The sequence below is a fragment of the Taudactylus pleione genome, unplaced genomic scaffold, assembly GCF_031769625.1.
Source record: "Taudactylus pleione unplaced genomic scaffold, aTauple2 ptg000949l, whole genome shotgun sequence".
Lineage (NCBI taxonomy): Eukaryota > Metazoa > Chordata > Amphibia > Anura > Myobatrachidae > Taudactylus > Taudactylus pleione.
In genome coordinates this window covers 316049-336042 of record NW_028285350.1, presented here as the reverse complement: position 1 = coordinate 336042, position 19994 = coordinate 316049, and positions in this window count along the sequence as shown.

The following is a 19994-nucleotide window of genomic DNA, read 5'->3' as shown; positions in this document are numbered from 1 at the left end:
CCAGAGTGTGGTGTATATAATAAGGAGATAGAAGAGGTACATACAGAGTGTGGTGTATATAATAAGGAGATATTAGAGGTACATACAGAGTGTGGAGTATATAATAAGGAGATAGAAGAGGTACCTACAGAGTGTGGAGTATATAATAAGTAGATATTACAGGTACATACAGAGTGTGGAGTATATAATAAGGAGATAGAAGAGGTACATACAGAGTGTGGTGTATATAATAAGGAGATAGAAGAGGTACATACAGAGTGTGGTGTATATAATAAGGAGATAGAAGAGGTACATACAGAGTGTGGTGTATATAATAAGGAGATAGAAGAGGTACATACAGAGTGTGCAGTATATAATAAGGAGATAGAAGAGGTACATACAGAGTGTGGAGTATATAATAAGGAGATAGAAGAGGTACATACAGAGTGTGGAATATATAATAAGGAGGTAGAAGAGGTACAAACAGAGTGTGGAGTATATAATAAGGAGATAGAAGAGGTACATACAGAGTGTGGAGTATATAATAAGGAGATAGAAGAGGTACATACAGAGTGTGGAATATATAATAAGGAGGTAGAAGAGGTACATACAGAGTGTGGAGTATATAATAAGGAGATAGAAGAGGTACATACAGAGTGTGGTGTATATAATAAGGAGATATTAGAGGTACATACAGAGTGTGGAGTATATAATAAGGAGATAGAAGAGGTACATACAGAGTGTGGTGTATGTAATAAGGAGATAGAAGAGGTACATACAGAGTGTGGAGTATATAATAAGAAGATAGAAGAGGTATATACAGAGTGTGGAATATATAATAAGGAGGTAGAAGAGGTACAAACAGAGTGTGGAGTATATAATAAGGAGATATAAGAGGTACATACAAAGTGTGGTGTATATAATAAGGAGATAGAGGAGTTACATACAGAGTGTGGAGTATATAATAAGGAGATAGAAGAGGTACATACAGAGTGTGGAGTATATAATAAGGAGATATTAGAGGTACATACAGAGTGTGGTGTATATAATAAGGAGATAGAAGAGGTACATGCAGAGTGTGGTGTATATAATAAGGACATAGAAGAGGTACATACAGAGTGTCGTGTGTATAATAAGGAGATATTAGAGGTACATACAGAGTGTGGAGTATATAATAAGGAGATATTAGAGGTACATACAGAGTGTGGAGTATATAATAAGGAGATATTAGAGGTACATATAGAGTGTGGTGTGTATAATAAGGAGATATTAGAGGTAAATACAGAGTGTGGAGTATATAATAAGGAGATATTAGAGGTACATACAGAGTGTGGAGTATATAATAAGGAGATATTAGAGGTACATACAGAGTGTGGTGTGTATAATAAGGAGATATTAGAGGTAAATACAGAGTGTGGTGTATATAATAAGGAGATAGAAGAGGTACATACAGAGTGTGGAGTATATAATAAGGAGATATTAGAGGTACATACAGAGTGTGGTGTATATAATAAGGAGATATAAGAGGTACATACAGAGTGTGGTGTATATAATAAGGAGATAGAAGAGGTACATACAGAGTGTGGAGTATATAAAAAGGAGATATAAGAGGTACATACAGAGTGTGGTGTATATAATAAGGAGGTAGAAGAGGTACAGTGTGGTGTATATAATAAGGAGATAGAAGAGGTACATACAGAGTGTGGAGTATATTATAAGGAGATAGAAGAGGTACATACAGAGTGTGGAATATATAATAAGGAGGTAGAAGAGGTACAAACAGAGTGTGGAGTATATAATAAGGAGATATAAGAGGTACATACAGAGTGTGGTGTATATAATAAGGAGATAGAAGAGTTACATACAGAGTGTGGAGTATATAATAAGGAGATAGAAGAGGTACATACAGAGTGTGGAGTATATAATAAGGAGATATTAGAGGTACATACAGAGTGTGGAGTATATAATAAGGAGATATTAGAGGTACATACAGAGTGTGGAGTATATAATAAGGAGATATTAGAGGTACATACAGAGTGTGGTGTGTATAATAAGGAGATATTACAGGTAAATACAGAGTGTGGTGTCTATAATAAGGAGATAGAAGAGGTACATACAGAGTGTGGAGTATATAATAAGGAGATATTAGAGGTACATACAGAGTGTGGTGTATATAATAAGGAGATATAAGAGGTACATACAGAGTGTGGTGAATATAATAAGGAGATAGAAGAGGTACATACAGAGTGTGGAGTATATAAAAAGGAGATATAAGAGATACATACAGAGTGTGGTGTATATAATAAGGAGGTAGAAGAGGTACAGTGTGGTGTATATAATAAGGAGATAGAAGAGGTACATACAGAGTGTGGAGTATATTATAAGGAGATAGAAGAGGTACATACAGTGTGTGGAGTATATAATAAGGAGATATAAGAGGTACATACAGAGTGTGGTGTATATAATAAGGAGATTGAAGAGGTACATACAGAGTGTGGAGTATATAATAAGGAGATAGAAGAGGTACCTACAGAGTGTGGAGTATATAATAAGTAGATATTACAGGTACATACAGAGTGTGGAGTATATAATAAGGAGATAGAAGAGGTACATACAGAGTGTGGTGTATATAATAAGTAGATAGAAGAGGTACATACAGAGTGTGGTGTATATAATAAGGAGATAGAAGAGGTACATACAGAGTGTGGTGTATATAATAAGGAGATAGAAGAGGTACATACAGAGTGTGCAGTATATAATAAGGAGATAGAAGAGGTACATACAGAGTGTGGAGTATATAATAAGGAGATAGAAGAGGTACATACAGAGTGTGGAATATATAATAAGGAGGTAGAAGAGGTACAAACAGAGTGTGGAGTATATAATAAGGAGATAGAAGAGGTACATACAGAGTGTGGAGTATATAATAAGGAGATAGAAGAGGTACATACAGAGTGTGGAATATATAATAAGGAGGTAGAAGAGGTACATACAGAGTGTGGAGTATATAATAAGGAGATAGAAGAGGTACATACAGAGTGTGGTGTATATAATAAGGAGATATTAGAGGTACATACAGAGTGTGGAGTATATAATAAGGAGATAGAAGAGGTACATACAGAGTGTGGTGTATGTAATAAGGAGATAGAAGAGGTACATACAGAGTGTGGAGTATATAATAAGAAGATAGAAGAGGTATATACAGAGTGTGGAATATATAATAAGGAGGTAGAAGAGGTACAAACAGAGTGTGGAGTATATAATAAGGAGATATAAGAGGTACATACAAAGTGTGGTGTATATAATAAGGAGATAGAGGAGTTACATACAGAGTGTGGAGTATATAATAAGGAGATAGAAGAGGTACATACAGAGTGTGGAGTATATAATAAGGAGATATTAGAGGTACATACAGAGTGTGGTGTATATAATAAGGAGATAGAAGAGGTACATGCAGAGTGTGGTGTATATAATAAGGACATAGAAGAGGTACATACAGAGTGTCGTGTGTATAATAAGGAGATATTAGAGGTACATACAGAGTGTGGAGTATATAATAAGGAGATATTAGAGGTACATACAGAGTGTGGAGTATATAATAAGGAGATATTAGAGGTACATATAGAGTGTGGTGTGTATAATAAGGAGATATTAGAGGTAAATACAGAGTGTGGAGTATATAATAAGGAGATATTAGAGGTACATACAGAGTGTGGAGTATATAATAAGGAGATATTAGAGGTACATACAGAGTGTGGAGTATATAATAAGGAGATATTAGAGGTACATACAGAGTGTGGTGTGTATAATAAGGAGATATTACAGGTAAATACAGAGTGTGGTGTCTATAATAAGGAGATAGAAGAGGTACATACAGAGTGTGGAGTATATAATAAGGAGATATTAGAGGTACATACAGAGTGTGGTGTATATAATAAGGAGATATAAGAGGTACATACAGAGTGTGGTGAATATAATAAGGAGATAGAAGAGGTACATACAGAGTGTGGAGTATATAAAAAGGAGATATAAGAGATACATACAGAGTGTGGTGTATATAATAAGGAGGTAGAAGAGGTACAGTGTGGTGTATATAATAAGGAGATAGAAGAGGTACATACAGAGTGTGGAGTATATTATAAGGAGATAGAAGAGGTACATACAGTGTGTGGAGTATATAATAAGGAGATATAAGAGGTACATACAGAGTGTGGTGTATATAATAAGGAGATTGAAGAGGTACATACAGAGTGTGGAGTATATAATAAGGAGATAGAAGAGGTACCTACAGAGTGTGGAGTATATAATAAGTAGATATTACAGGTACATACAGAGTGTGGAGTATATAATAAGGAGATAGAAGAGGTACATACAGAGTGTGGTGTATATAATAAGGAGATAGAAGAGGTACATACAGAGTGTGGTGTATATAATAAGGAGATAGAAGAGGTACATACAGAGTGTGGTGTATATAATAAGGAGATAGAAGAGGTACATACAGAGTGTGCAGTATATAATAAGGAAATAGAAGAGGTACATACAGAGTGTGGATTTTATAATAAGGAGATAGAAGAGGTACATACAGAGTGTGGAATATATAATAAGGAGGTAGAAGAGGTACAAACAGAGTGTGGAGTATATAATAAGGAGATAGAAGAGGTACATACAGAGTGTGGAGTATATAATAAGGAGATAGAAGAGGTACATACAGAGTGTGGAATATATAATAAGGAGGTAGAAGAGGTACATACAGAGTGTGGAGTATATAATAAGGAGATAGAAGAGGTACATACAGAGTGTGGTGTATATAATAAGGAGATATTAGAGGTACATACAGAGTGTGGAGTATATAATAAGGAGATAAAAGAGGTACATACAGAGTGTGGTGTATGTAATAAGGAGATAGAAGAGGTACATACAGAGTGTGGAGTATATAATAAGAAGATAGAAGAGGTATATACAGAGTGTGGAATATATAATAAGGAGGTAGAAGAGGTACAAACAGAGTGTGGAGTATATAATAAGGAGATATAAGAGGTACATACAAAGTGTGGTGTATATAATAAGGAGATAGAGGAGTTACATACAGAGTGTGGAGTATATAATAAGGAGATAGAAGAGGTACATACAGAGTGTGGAGTATATAATAAGGAGATATTAGAGGTACATACAGAGTGTGGTGTATATAATAAGGAGATAGAAGAGGTACATGCAGAGTGTGGTGTATATAATAAGGACATAGAAGAGGTACATACAGAGTGTCGTGTGTATAATAAGGAGATATTAGAGGTACATACAGAGTGTGGAGTATATAATAAGGAGATATTAGAGGTACATACAGAGTGTGGAGTATATAATAAGGAGATATTAGAGGTACATATAGAGTGTGGTGTGTATAATAAGGAGATATTAGAGGTAAATACAGAGTGTGGAGTATATAATAAGGAGATATTAGAGGTACATACAGAGTGTGGAGTATATAATAAGGAGATATTAGAGGTACATACAGAGTGTGGTGTGTATAATAAGGAGATATTAGAGGTAAATACAGAGTGTGGTGTATATAATAAGGAGATAGAAGAGGTACATACAGAGTGTGGAGTATATAATAAGGAGATATTAGAGGTACATACAGAGTGTGGTGTATATAATAAGGAGATATAAGAGGTACATACAGAGTGTGGTGTATATAATAAGGAGATAGAAGAGGTACATACAGAGTGTGGAGTATATAAAAAGGAGATATAAGAGGTACATACAGAGTGTGGTGTATATAATAAGGAGGTAGAAGAGGTACAGTGTGGTGTATATAATAAGGAGATAGAAGAGGTACATACAGAGTGTGGAGTATATTATAAGGAGATAGAAGAGGTACATACAGAGTGTGGAATATATAATAAGGAGGTAGAAGAGGTACAAACAGAGTGTGGAGTATATAATAAGGAGATATAAGAGGTACATACAGAGTGTGGTGTATATAATAAGGAGATAGAAGAGTTACATACAGAGTGTGGAGTATATAATAAGGAGATAGAAGAGGTACATACAGAGTGTGGAGTATATAATAAGGAGATATTAGAGGTACATACAGAGTGTGGAGTATATAATAAGGAGATATTAGAGGTACATACAGAGTGTGGAGTATATAATAAGGAGATATTAGAGGTACATACAGAGTGTGGTGTGTATAATAAGGAGATATTACAGGTAAATACAGAGTGTGGTGTCTATAATAAGGAGATAGAAGAGGTACATACAGAGTGTGGAGTATATAATAAGGAGATATTAGAGGTACATACAGAGTGTGGTGTATATAATAAGGAGATATAAGAGGTACATACAGAGTGTGGTGAATATAATAAGGAGATAGAAGAGGTACATACAGAGTGTGGAGTATATAAAAAGGAGATATAAGAGATACATACAGAGTGTGGTGTATATAATAAGGAGGTAGAAGAGGTACAGTGTGGTGTATATAATAAGGAGATAGAAGAGGTACATACAGAGTGTGGAGTATATTATAAGGAGATAGAAGAGGTACATACAGTGTGTGGAGTATATAATAAGGAGATATAAGAGGTACATACAGAGTGTGGTGTATATAATAAGGAGATTGAAGAGGTACATACAGAGTGTGGAGTATATAATAAGGAGATATAAGAGGTACATACAGAGTGTGGTGTATATAATAATGAGATAGAAGAGGTACATACAGAGTGTGGAGTATATAATAAGGAGATATTAAAGGTACATACAGAGTGTGGTGTATATAATAAGGAGATACTAGAGGTACGTACAGAGTGTGGAGTATATAATAAGGAGATATTAGAGGTACATACAGAGTGTGGTGTATATAATAAGGAGATATAAGAGGTACATACAGAGTGTGGAGTATATAATAAGGAGATAGAAGAGGTACAAACAGAGTGTGGAGAATATATTAAGGAGATAGAACTAAGAGGTACAAACAGAGTGTGGTGTATATAATAAGGAGATAGAAGAGGAACATACAGAGTGTGGTGTATATAATAAGGAGATAGAAGAGGTACAGTGTGGAGTATATAATAAAGAGATATTAGAGGTACATACAGAGTGAGGAGTATATAATAAGGAGATAGAAGAGGTACATACAGAGTCTGGAATATATAATAAGGAGGTAGAAGTGGTATATACAGAGTGTGGTGTATATAATAAGGAGATAGAAGAGGTACTACATACAGAGCGTGGAGTATATAATAAGGAGATAGAAGAGATACATACAGAGTGTGGAATATATAATAAGGAGTTAGAAGAGGTACATACAGAGTTTGGATTATATAATATTGAGACAGAAGAGGTACATACAGAGTGTGGTGTATATAATAAGGAGATAGAAGAGGTACATACAGAGTGTGGAGATTATAATAAGGAGATAGAAGAGGTACATACAGAGTGTTGAGTATATAATAAGGAGATATTAGAGGTACATACAGAGTGTGGAGTATATATTAAGGAGATAGAAGAAGTACATACAGAGTGTGGAGTATATAATAAGGAGATATTAGAGGTACATACAGAATGTGGTGTATATAATAAGGAGATAGAAGAGGTACATACAGAGTGTGGAGTATATAATAAGGAGGTAGAAGAGGTACATACAGAGTGTGGTATATATAATAAGGAGATATAAGAGGTACATACAGAGTGTGGAGTATATAATATGGAGATATTAGAGGTATATACAGAGTGTGGAGTATATAATAAGGAGATATAAGAGGTACATACAGAGTGTGGAGTATATAATAAGGAGATAGAAGAGGTACATACAGAGTGTGGAGTATATATTAAGGAGATATTAGAGGTACATCCACAGTGTGGTGTATATAATAAGGAGATAGATGAGGTACATACAGAGTGTGGTGTATATAATAAGGAGATATTAGAGGTACATACAGAGTGTGGAGTATATAATAAGGAGATAGAAGAGGTACCTACAGAGTGTGGAGTATATAATAAGTAGATATTAGAGGTACATACAGAGTGTGGAGTATATAATAAGGAGATAGAAGAGGTACATACAGAGTGTGAAGTATATAATAAGGAGATAGAAGAGGTACATACAGAGTGTGGAGTATATAATAAGGAGATAGAAGAGGTACATACAGAGTGTGGTGTATATAATAAGGAGATAGAAGAGGTACATACAGAGTGTGGAGTATATAATAAGGAGATAGAAGAGGTACATACAGAGTGTGGAGTATATAATAAGGAGATAGAAGAGGTACATACAGAGTGTGGTGTATATAATAAGGAGATAGAAGAGTTACATACAGAGTGTGGAGTATATAATAAGGAGATAGAAGAGGTACATACAGAGTGTGGAGTATATAATAAGGAGATATTAGAGGTACATACAGAGTGTGGTGTATATAATAAGGAGATAGAAGAGGTACATACAGAGTGTGGAGTATATAATAAGGAGATAGAAGAGGTACATACAGAGTGTGGAGTATATAATAAGGAGATAGAAGAGGTACATACAGAGTGTGGTGTATATAATAAGGAGATAGAAGAGTTACATACAGAGTGTGGAGTATATAATAAGGAGATAGAAGAGGTACATACACAGTGTGGAGTATATAATAAGGAGATAGAAGAGGTACATACAGAGTGTGGAGTATATAATAAGGAGATTGCAGAGGTACATACAGAGTGTGGAGTATATAATAAGGAGATAGAAGAGGTACATACAGAGTGTGGAGAATATAATAAGGAGATATTAGAGGTACATACAGAGTGTGGAGTATATAATAAGGAGATAGAAGAGGTGCATACAGAGTGTGGAGTATATAATAAGGAGATAGAAGAGGTACATACAGAGTTTGGAGTATATAATAAGGAGATAGAAGAGGTACATACAGACTGTGGTGTATATAATAAGGAGATATAAAAGGTACATACAGAGTGTGGTGTATATAATAAGGAGATAGAAGAGGTACATACAGAGTGTGGAGTATATAATAAGGAGGTAGAAGAGGTACATACAGAGTGTGGAGTATATAATAAGGAGGTAGAAGAGGTACACACAGAGTGTGGTGTATATAATAAGGAGACAGAAGAGGTACATACAGAGTGTGGAGTATATAATAAGGAGATAGAAGAGGTACACTGTGGAGTATATAATAAGGAGATAGAAGAGGTACATACAGAGTGTGGTGTACATAATAAGGAGATATTAGAGGTACATACAGAGTGTGGTGTATATAATAAGGAGGTAGAAGAGGTACATACAGAGTGTGGTGTATATAATAATGAGATAGAAGAGGTACAGTGCGGAGTATATAATAAGGAGATTGAAGAGGTACAGTGCGGAGTATATAATAGGGAGATAGAAGAGGTACAGTGCGGAGTATATAATAAGGATATATAAGAGGTACAGTGTGGAGTATATAATAAGGAGATAGAAGAGGTTCAGTGTGGAGTATATAATAAGGAGATAGAAGAGGTACAGTGTGGAGTATATAATAAGGAGATAAAAGAGGTACAGTGTGGAGTATATAATAGGGAGATAGAAGAGGTACAGTGTGGAGTATATAATAGGGAGATAGAAGAGGTACAGTGTGGAGTATATAATAAGGAGATAGAAGAGGTACATACAGAGTGTGGAATATATAATAAGGAGATAGAAGAGGTATATACAGAGTGTGGAGTATATAATAAGGAGATATAAGAGGTACATACAGAGTGTGGAGTATATAATAAAGAGATAGAAGAGGTACATACAGATTGTGGAATATATAATAAGGAGATAGAAGAGGTATATACAGAGTGTGGAGTATATAATAAGGAGATATAAGAGGTACATACAGAGTGTGGAGTATATAATAAGGAGATAGAAGAGGTACATACAGAGTGTGGAGTAATGCATCCGAATACTTGAATAAGTTTGAGGATAGATAAGCACCCTGTTTGATATGTAATTTTGTTAGGTAAGTTAAGGGTTAAAAGCTGGAGGGGGATGTGGTTAGTATTCGTCACTTGAGGAGTATAAGCCTATGGTAGGATTTAAGGGAGGGCTTAGAGGTTCCATATAAATAGCCTGGTGAGGGGAGACATCTTCCTCTTTCCAGTTTATTTCAACCAGGCTGGCTAAGTGGCATATGTATTGTATTTTATATGTCTGTCTTTCTCTTCTTCTTTCACATTTCACACCCCATTTATTTCCCCTGGTCTATCACCCTCTCTGTCTCCTGTTAATTTTATCTTTTACTACTTTCCTTTTTCTAATTTCCCCCCTGTCCTTTCCTTTCTGCACATGTTCCATACTTTTCCTCCCCCTTCCCCTGCTTGTGTTTCCATATAGTCCCTGTTACCTGCCAGTGCCCTCCCTCCCTGTCATTTCCAGATACACAGGCCCCGCGTCCCCCCCGCCCTCGGCTGCCAGGCCTCTCACCTCCGTGGCTGCTTCCCCAGCCAGGCGAGGGCCATGGTCCGCTCAGGCGCAAGGCTCCACCTGCCTGCACACCCGCTGCCGGCTCTCGATTGCCGCCCCCCCACATCGACCACCCTTTCCCCGCGGCCGCCTGCTCTCAAGCGGCAGCAATATTAGCTAGATGGCCCCCACTCCCCGTCTCCCCTCACGCTAAGCGCGGCCACCCCGCTCCCTGCACCGGTGGCTAGCTCCACCCACAGGGTTGCGGCTGCCATCTTGTGCAGCCAGGCGCCGCATGGTGCTCTGCTGCACCCCTCCGACCCCCCCATGCCCCCACTACTTAAGAACAGGGGGACACCTCCCTGCACAGCCCCCCCCCCTGCTCTGCCAGCACCAGAGACCCCCTTGGTGCGGTGTCCCCTAGCGCGCCACCCACCAACTTGTCCCCTTTCCCCCCCCCGCACCCTGGGGTGGGGGTTACACCCCCCTTGCATTTAGGGGCGGCTGGTGCACAGCACAATAATCCTGCCCCATTCAAGCCTACAATGACGCGCCGCCGGGCTGCCCCCCCCCTTATTTCCCTGCCACCGGGATGCTGCACATAAGCCCAATGCATTTTTCAGCCCCTTATCATCCGCCCCGCTTATGCACTGCCAGCCACTGCCCCCCACTCTCCTCCAGTTCGCCCCCTCCACTGCTAACGTGGCCCCCCCCTTTTTTCCCAGGGATTGGTGCCTCACTACAAGGCGCAATAGCTATGCCCATCCAGCCGCATGCCACTATAGCTGTTTTCCTGAACCCATACATGTTTCCACCCCCTCCTCACACCCCCCCCCCAAAACCTGATCCCGTACCCCTGCTGGCTACAGCATCTCCTGCTCTTTCTTCTGCGGAGGGACTTTGTTGCGTGGGTTTCACCGGATATTTTTTCGAGCCCCCAGGTCACAGTTTTTTGAGCGTCTAGGACCATTGTCGAAGTCCAGCGGACAGATGGTGCTGATGTCGAATCAAGTCGTGGTGGGCGCACCGCGCAGCGAGGGACTGTTGGCGAACACAAAGGAGCCAGTGGCTGGGCCTTCCACGTCAGGATCAGGTGAGCATGGTGTTAACCCATTTGCGCAGCACACATTCCCCTTCCACTGATGATTCTAGCGATTCTTCCAGTTCATTTGTAAATCCGCGCAAGCTTAGGCGTTACTTAGTGCAAATTTAATGGGTAGCAAGGGTGCCCTTAGAGATTTAACACAGTGTCAGCAATTGAGGTACCGGATGAAGTGCGGGTTATGGTTCACTGAGCGAATACGGCTATCCTTAAAGATTTAAAGTTTTAAAGTAGGGAGCGGTTAGTGAAGAGAAAATTTGTGGATATGTTTGTGATTACGGCTGACGCACGTAGGTTTAGTTCAGGCTAAGTCAGCAGGAGTAATGGCGGGGGCCTTCGGGTATGTTATGTTTTTTGTGGCGTGCTACCTTGAGTCCAGACACAACAGGAGGGACAGGCAGTGTTTTCAATTAGGTTTCAAGGATGTTGAGGTTTGGCTTGCTCGACCAACTGCCTAGCTTGCCTGCGGAATCCTCGGTTGGTCGGAAGCAGCCCTTTCTGGCCTGCCCAGATCTGTGGGCATCAGCCGCTGGTAGTGCTATGCGTGTAATAACACGCAGGGTCATATGGGGCAGGCTGTGGATACAGTCATATCTGCATGCTCTGTGGGAGCATTCATCCAGCCAAGGTGTGCGCGTTGGTCTGCCGCACAGGGTCAAGGAGAATATTGCAGCAGCAGCGCAGAGGTGTTCAGAAAAGCACCGTCATTGATTAATTTGGGGGGTTTTGGCGTGGGTTTGCATTTATCTTTGACACAGGAATATCCTTGGTTTCTGAGAGGAATCTGAAAGCGGAAGTCGGGTGGGGGCCCATGCGTGGCCCCTTTTGCTCCACCCACTTTTGGTAGGGTTTAGGTGCACCGCCTTCAAGGTGGTGTCGTAGAAGGAATTGGGTAAATCGGGGTTGTTACAGAGTCTCTTACATAAATGGAAGGGTTCGGCAATCACACAAAATATCTGTCAGATCACTGCGCCGTTTAACAAACGGGGGTAGGGCTCTACTAGCTAAGGCAGATATCGCATCTACTTTTTGACTGCTGCCCATTTCACCCCGAGTCCTTTAAATATTTGGGGTTTGGAGTTGCAGGGCTCAATTACATTACACAGAGGGAAAGCCCTTATGGCCTTGTGGTTAAGATGACTGTTTTTACATGCCGGCCGATTGGCTTTTTCATTTCGTGTACTTTAGTTGAAGGTTTTAGTTACTTTTTGCAGTAGTTGTCCATGCGGGTATTGGGACATACTGTTGTGTCCCGCTACCTGGATGTTTTCATGTTATGGGACTAGTAGATACCAGAGTTTGCCAGTATTCAATTAATTTCCTTAGTTTAGTCGTTATGGGAGCCCCGATGGCTCGTGACAGGTAAGAAGGTTCAGTTATGCGCATTATCTTATTTGCGGATAGAAATCAATACCTTGATAGGATTATGCCGCTTGCCTAGGGCGAAGGCGTGACGTTTTGGGGAGTTGCTAGTAGCATTTCATTTTTGAAAAAAAAAAAAAAAAGTTTTGCTAGTACAGTTGCAGTCGCTATCGGGCCCCCTCAGTTTGTCATTTAGAGTCATACATAGGGGTCGGTTTTTCAGTAGACGGCTAGAAGGAGCCACAGCAGGGGTTAGGAAGCCTCGTCACCTCATATGTGTCCCTCTGGAGCGGAGTGGACATGCTGCGCATTTGTTTGTTTGTTTGTTTGTTTTTATTTTTTCTGCGCAAATTCAACGGAGTACAGTTCTGCACACGTCACCCATAGCCAAGTCCGAACTTAGACCGTTACGTATGCATCCTGTTAAGTGGTGCATTTGAAGGGGAGTGTGGCAGGGAGCCTTGGCCGGTTTCCAGTGGGGTTCAGGGCCTAGACAGGAACATCCTTATTCTTGAGAATTTTTCAATTGTAGTGGCGGTCGAACTGCGGTCCAGCAAGCCTTGCATTAGGCAAATCCTGTTTGGTGATAACTTAGGTGTGGTATAAGAAGGCTCTAATCTAGGACGGACTTGGATCCGGCCTCGCAGTGGTTAGGCATCTATGTGTTTAAGGAATATTGAGTTTAGGGCACGGCATGTTTCGGGCGTTGCTACCAAGATAGTGGACATCTTATATCGTTCAGTAGGACATGTTTCATTCGCTCGCGCCTCCTGCTAATTTACATGGTTCCTCCTTCCTCTTCCATGCCTGGCGGATCGTCACGCCGGCATCCAGGGGCTAGCACGGAAGTCATGGGCACCAAGTACATTAAGACCTACACGCTAGTTTTGTGCGATTGGCAAGGTGTTTAGCTTTCAAGAGCGGGCGGTTTCAGGTGGTTAATGATTGTATGGCAGAGTTTGTCTGTAGCTGCTATGACAGGGGTCGTTCCAAGGCGGCTTGTCTCCAGTGTTACCCAGTATAATTTTCCAAGTTGCACGTTTGGCGGATCCTGACAAATTATTTGTATTAAACAAGGCATTTAATAGGGTGGGCAAGAGAGTATTAACAAAGGTATTTAATAGGGTGGGCAAGGGAGTGTCCTAACAAAGGCGTTGCGCGGAGCCCCATCAACGCAGCCCTATTACAGGATTTGATTGGGCCAGTAAAGGAGTGGCTTCGGTCAAGTGCTAAGCGCCTTCCCCCCCCCCTTTTTGATTAGCATTTTCATTAGCTTACTTTAGGGCTTTTAGAATGGGCGAGCTAGTTGCTGCAACTAAGATTTCTGCGCTATCAGGTTTAATGTTAAAATAAGGTGGTTATCAAACCGGTATTGAGCTTGTGCTGAATAGATGGGTCTAAGACAGATTAACTGGCAGGGAGCGAAGGATTTCTATTCAGATGCATGCAGATCCAGTGATTTGGCCAGTTGCTCTTTGGGGTACTTTAATAGGGTTTGCCCTCCAGGTGGCGGGCAGTGGTTATCCATGTTAATCTAACTCCCTTTTGTCCAGGTCGTACTTTACGAGGGTGTTTCAGAATTATATTATAGCTAGGGCAGTGGAAGTCGTATTTGAAACAAGTAGCATTAAGTAGTTGCGCTCCTTGCGAGTTTGTTGGGAAACCCAGGGGCCTTATGCCTACTGCCGCTAGGGATTCTGAAAGGATTTTCAGCTTTTGCCCTCAAGGAGGTTTTGCTGTTTTTCATCTTCAGATGGGTCACCCAACTATTTGTTTCCCTTTCCTTGTGGTTAGATTATTATTGTTATTATACATAGCAATTTCTGTTTGTATTAAATACCAATATCTGTCTGTATAAATGCCAATTCTGTCTAGGTGAACTTTCGGACAGGGTTGTCCGTGAGTGCTAACTGTCGGGTGTGGGAAAATTCCTATATTTACTGGGCTAGCCAGCACCCTTTGGAGTTACATGCCCAATTTTGGTTGTGAGTGCGTAAGTGGCATTGCTTAGGATTACGAGAAATGCACTGTAAGTGCCTGCTAGATGCCCCATGGGCAGCAGAGGAGAAGTTTGGGGCCAGACTTGGTAGGCAATGATTTGGTCGCGCTCGTGGGTATTGAACGGATATGGCCATTGCACGCTTGTCATTTAGCGTTTGGTGGACGCGTCATACAATACCCAAGTTTATGTCACGGGGCAGAGAGCTTGCATAGGCCCGACGGGGTACATCTCACGAGCGCGCGGCTAGAGCGTTGACCGATGACCTCTGCAGTTTTCAATTTCATTAAGAAGGTCACAGTTTTGGTGGCGGGCCTGGTTCTGCGAACCGGGCTTTGGCGGGAAGCAGTGCTCATGGGCGGCCTATTATTAGCGCAGGAGTGCCTGTGGTAGCATTCTTCCTTTGAGAGCGGCCAGTTTGTCACCGCCTAAAAGGGGGGACATGGTCATTGTTCCAAGGGAGGGACCAATGCTGTGCCAATTAGGGAAGGATGGTACTGCCCCAGGGCAGTCTGTGCAGGGCGGGGATCCGCCACTTTTTATTTGTATTGATATCCACTGGGCTGTGGCCTTGGAGCACTGCTTTCTTCTTGCCACCTATTCTAGAATTTCAATTTGATCAATAAATTCTGGCTGTGACCTCTTTGAATTCCATATACATGTGTCAGTGTGTTTATTTCTAGGTTTAGGATTAAGTTAAGTTAACAAAAGGGAATAATAAAACAAATGGGTGACTTATATAATAAGGAGATAGAAGAGGTACATACAGACTGTGGTGTATATAATAAGGAGATATAAGAGGTACATACAGAGTGTGGTGTATATAATAAGGATATAGCAGAGGTACATACAGAGTGTGGTGTATATAATAAGGCGGTAGAAGAGGTACATACAGAGTGTGGTGTATATAATAAGGAGATAGAAGAGGTACATACAGAGTGTGGTGTATATAATAAGGAGGTAGAAGAGGTATATACAGAGTGTGGTGTATAAAATAAGGAGATAGAAGAGGTACATACAGAGTGTGGAGTATATAATAAGGAGATAGAAGAGGTACATACAGAGTGTGGTGTATATTATAAGGAGGTAGAAGAGGTATATACAGAGTGTGGTGTATAAAATAAGGAGATAGAAGAGGTACATACAGAGTGTGGAGTATATAATAAGGAGATAGAAGAGGTACATACAGAGTGTGGAGTATATAATAAGGAGATAGAAGAGGTACATACAGAGTGTGGAGTATATAATAAGGAGGTAGAAGAGGTACATACAGAGTGTGGAGTATATAATAAGGAGATAGAAGAGGTACATACAGAGTGTGGTGTATATAATAAGGATATAGCAGAGGTACATACAGAGTGTGGTGTATATAATAAGGAGGTAGAAGAGGTACATACAGAGTGTGGTGTATATAATAAGGAGATAGAAGAGGTACATACAGAGTGTGGTGTATATAATAAGGAGGTAGAAGAGGTATATACAGAGTGTGGTGTATAAAATAAGGAGATAGAAGAGGTACATACAGAGTGTGGAGTATATAATAAGGAGATAGAAGAGGTACATACAGAGAGTGGAATATATAATAAGGAGGTAGAAGAGGTACATACAGAGTGTGGAGTATATAATAAGGAGATAGAAGAGGTACATACAGAGTGTGGAGTATATAATAAGGAGATAGAAGAGGTACATACAGAGTGTGGAATATATAATAAGGAGGTAGAAGAGGTACATACAGAGTGTGGAGTATATAATAAGGAGATAGAAGAGGTACATACAGAGTGTGGTGTATATAATAAGGAGATATTAGAGGTACATACAGAGTGTGGAGTATATAATAAGGAGATAGAAGAGGTACATACAGAGTGTGGTGTATGTAATAAGGAGATAGAAGAGGTACATACAGAGTGTGGAGTATATAATAAGAAGATAGAAGAGGTACATACAGAGTGTGGAATATATAATAAGGAGGTAGAAGAGGTACAAACAGAGTGTGGAGTATATAATAAGGAGATATAAGAGGTACATACAGAGTGTGGTGTATATAATAAGGAGATAGAAGAGTTACATACAGAGTGTGGAGTATATAATAAGGAGATAGAAGAGGTACATACAGAGTGTGGAGTATATAATAAGGAGATATTAGAGGTACATACAGAGTGTGGTGTATATAATAAGGATATAGAAGAGGTACATACAGAGTGTGGTGTATATAATAAGGACATAGAAGAGGTACATACAGAGTGTGGTGTGTATAATAAGGAGATATTAGAGGTACATACAGAGTGTGGAGTATATAATAAGGAGATATTAGAGGTACATACAGAGTGTGGAGGATATAATAAGGAGATATTAGAGGTACATACAGAGTGTGGTGTGTATAATAAGGAGATATTAGAGGTAAATACAGAGTGTGGTGTATATAATAAGGAGATAGAAGAGGTACATACAGAGTGTGGAGTATATAATAAGGAGATATTAGAGGTACATGCAGAGTGTGGTGTATATAATAAGGAGATATAAGAGGTACATACAGAGTGTGGTGTATATAATAAGGAGATAGAAGAGGTACATACAGAGTGTGGAGTATATAAAAAGGAGATATAAGAGGTACATACAGAGTGTGGTGTATATAATAAGGAGGTAGAAGAGGTACAGTGTGGTGTATATAATAAGGAGATAGAAGAGGTACATACAGAGTGTGGAGTATATTATAAGGAGATAGAAGAGGTACATACAGAGTGTGGAATATATAATAAGGAGGTAGAAGAGTTACATACAGAGTGTGGAGTATATAATAAGGAGATAGAAGAGGTACATACAGAGTGTGGAGTATATAATAAGGAGATATTAGAGGTACATACAGAGTGTGGTGTATATAAGGACATAGAAGAGGTACATACAGAGTGTGGTGTGTATAATAAGGAGATATTAGAGGTACATACAGAGTGTGGAGTATATAATAAGGAGATATTAGAGGTACATACAGAGTGTGGAGTATATAATAAGGAGATATTAGAGGTACATACAGAGTGTGGTGTGTATAATAAGGAGATATTAGAGGTAAATACAGAGTGTGGTGTATATAATAAGGAGATAGAAGAGGTACATACAGAGTGTGGAGTATATAATAAGGAGATATTAGAGGTACATACAGAGTGTGGTGTATATAATAAGGAGATATAAGAGGTACATACAGAGTGTGGAGTATATAATAAGGAGATATAAGAGGTACATACAGAGTGTGGAGTATATAAAAAGGAGATATAAGAGGTACATACAGAGTGTGGTGTATATAATAAGGAGGTAGAAGAGGTACAGTGTGGTGTATATAATAAGGAGATAGAAGAGGTACATACAGAGTGTGCAGTATATTATAAGGAGATAGAAGAGGTACATACAGAGTGTGGAGTATATAATAAGGAGATATAAGAGGTACATACAGAGTGTGGTGTATATAATAAGGAGATTGAAGAGGTACATACAGAGTGTGGAGTATATAATAAGGAGATATAAGAGGTACATACAGAGTGTGGTGTATATAATAATGAGATAGAAGAGGTACATACAGAGTGTGGAGTATATAATAAGGAGATATTAAAGGTACATACAGAGTGTGGTGTATATAATAAGGAGATACTAGAGGTACATACAGAGTGTGGAGTATATAATAAGGAGATATTAGAGGTACATACAGAGTGTGGTGTATATAATAAGGAGATAGAAGAGGTACAAACAGAGTGTGGAGAATATATTAAGGAGATAGAAGAGGTACACACAGAGTGTGGTGTATATAATAAGGAGATAGAAGAGGTACAAACAGAGTGTGGTGTAAATAATAAGGAGATAGAAGAGGAACATACAGAGTGTGGTGTATATAATAAGGAGATAGAAGAGGTACAGTGTGGAGTATATAATAAAGAGATATTAGAGGTACATACAGAGTGTGGAGTATATAATAAGGAGATAGAAGAGGTACATACAGAGTGTGGAATATATAATAAGGAGGTAGAAGTGGTACATACAGAGTGTGGTGTATATAATAAGGAGATAGAAGAGGTACTACATACAGAGTGTGGAGTAAATAATAAGGAGATAGAAGAGATACATACAGAGTGTGGAATATATAATAAGGAGTTAGAAGAGGTACATACAGAGTTTGGAGTATATAATATTGAGACAGAAGAGGTACATACAGAGTGTGGTGTATATAATAAGGAGATAGAAGAGGTACATACAGAGTGTGGAGTATATAATAAGGAGATAGAAGAGGTACATACAGAGTGTGGAGTATATAATAAGGAGATATTAGAGGTACATACAGAGTGTGGAGTATATATTAAGGAGATAGAAGAGGTACATACAGAGTGTGGAGTATATAATAAGGAGATATTAGAGGTACATACAGAATGTGGTGTATATAATAAGGAGATAGAAGAGGTACATACAGAGTGTGGAGTATATAATAAGGAGGTAGAAGAGGTACATACAGAGTGTGGTGTATATAGTAAGGAGATATAAGAGGTACATACAGAGTGTGGAGTATATAATAAGGAGATATTAGAGGTATATACAGAGTGTGGAGTATATAATAAGGAGATATAAGAGGTACATACAGAGTGTGGAGTATATAATAAGGAGATAGAAGAGGTGCATACAGAGTGTGGAGTATATAATAAGGAGATAGAAGAGGTACATACAGAGTGTGGAGTATATATTAAGGAGATATTAGAGGTACATCCAGAGTGTGGTGTATATAATAAGGAGATAGAAGAGGTACATACAGAGTGTGGTGTATATAATAAGGAGATATTAGAGGTACATACAGAGTGTGGAGTATATAATAAGGAGATAGAAGAGGTACCTACAGAGTGTGGAGTATATAATAAGTAGATATTAGAGGTACATACAGAGTGTGGAGTATATAATAAGGAGATAGAAGAGGTACATACAGAGTGTGGAGTATATAATAAGGAGATAGAAGAGGTACATACAGAGTGTGGAGTATATAATAAGGAGATAGAAGAGGTACATACAGAGTGTGGTGTATATAATAAGGAGATAGAAGAGGTACATACAGAGTGTGGAGTATATAATAAGGAGATAGAAGAGGTACATACAGAGTGTGGAGTATATAATAAGGA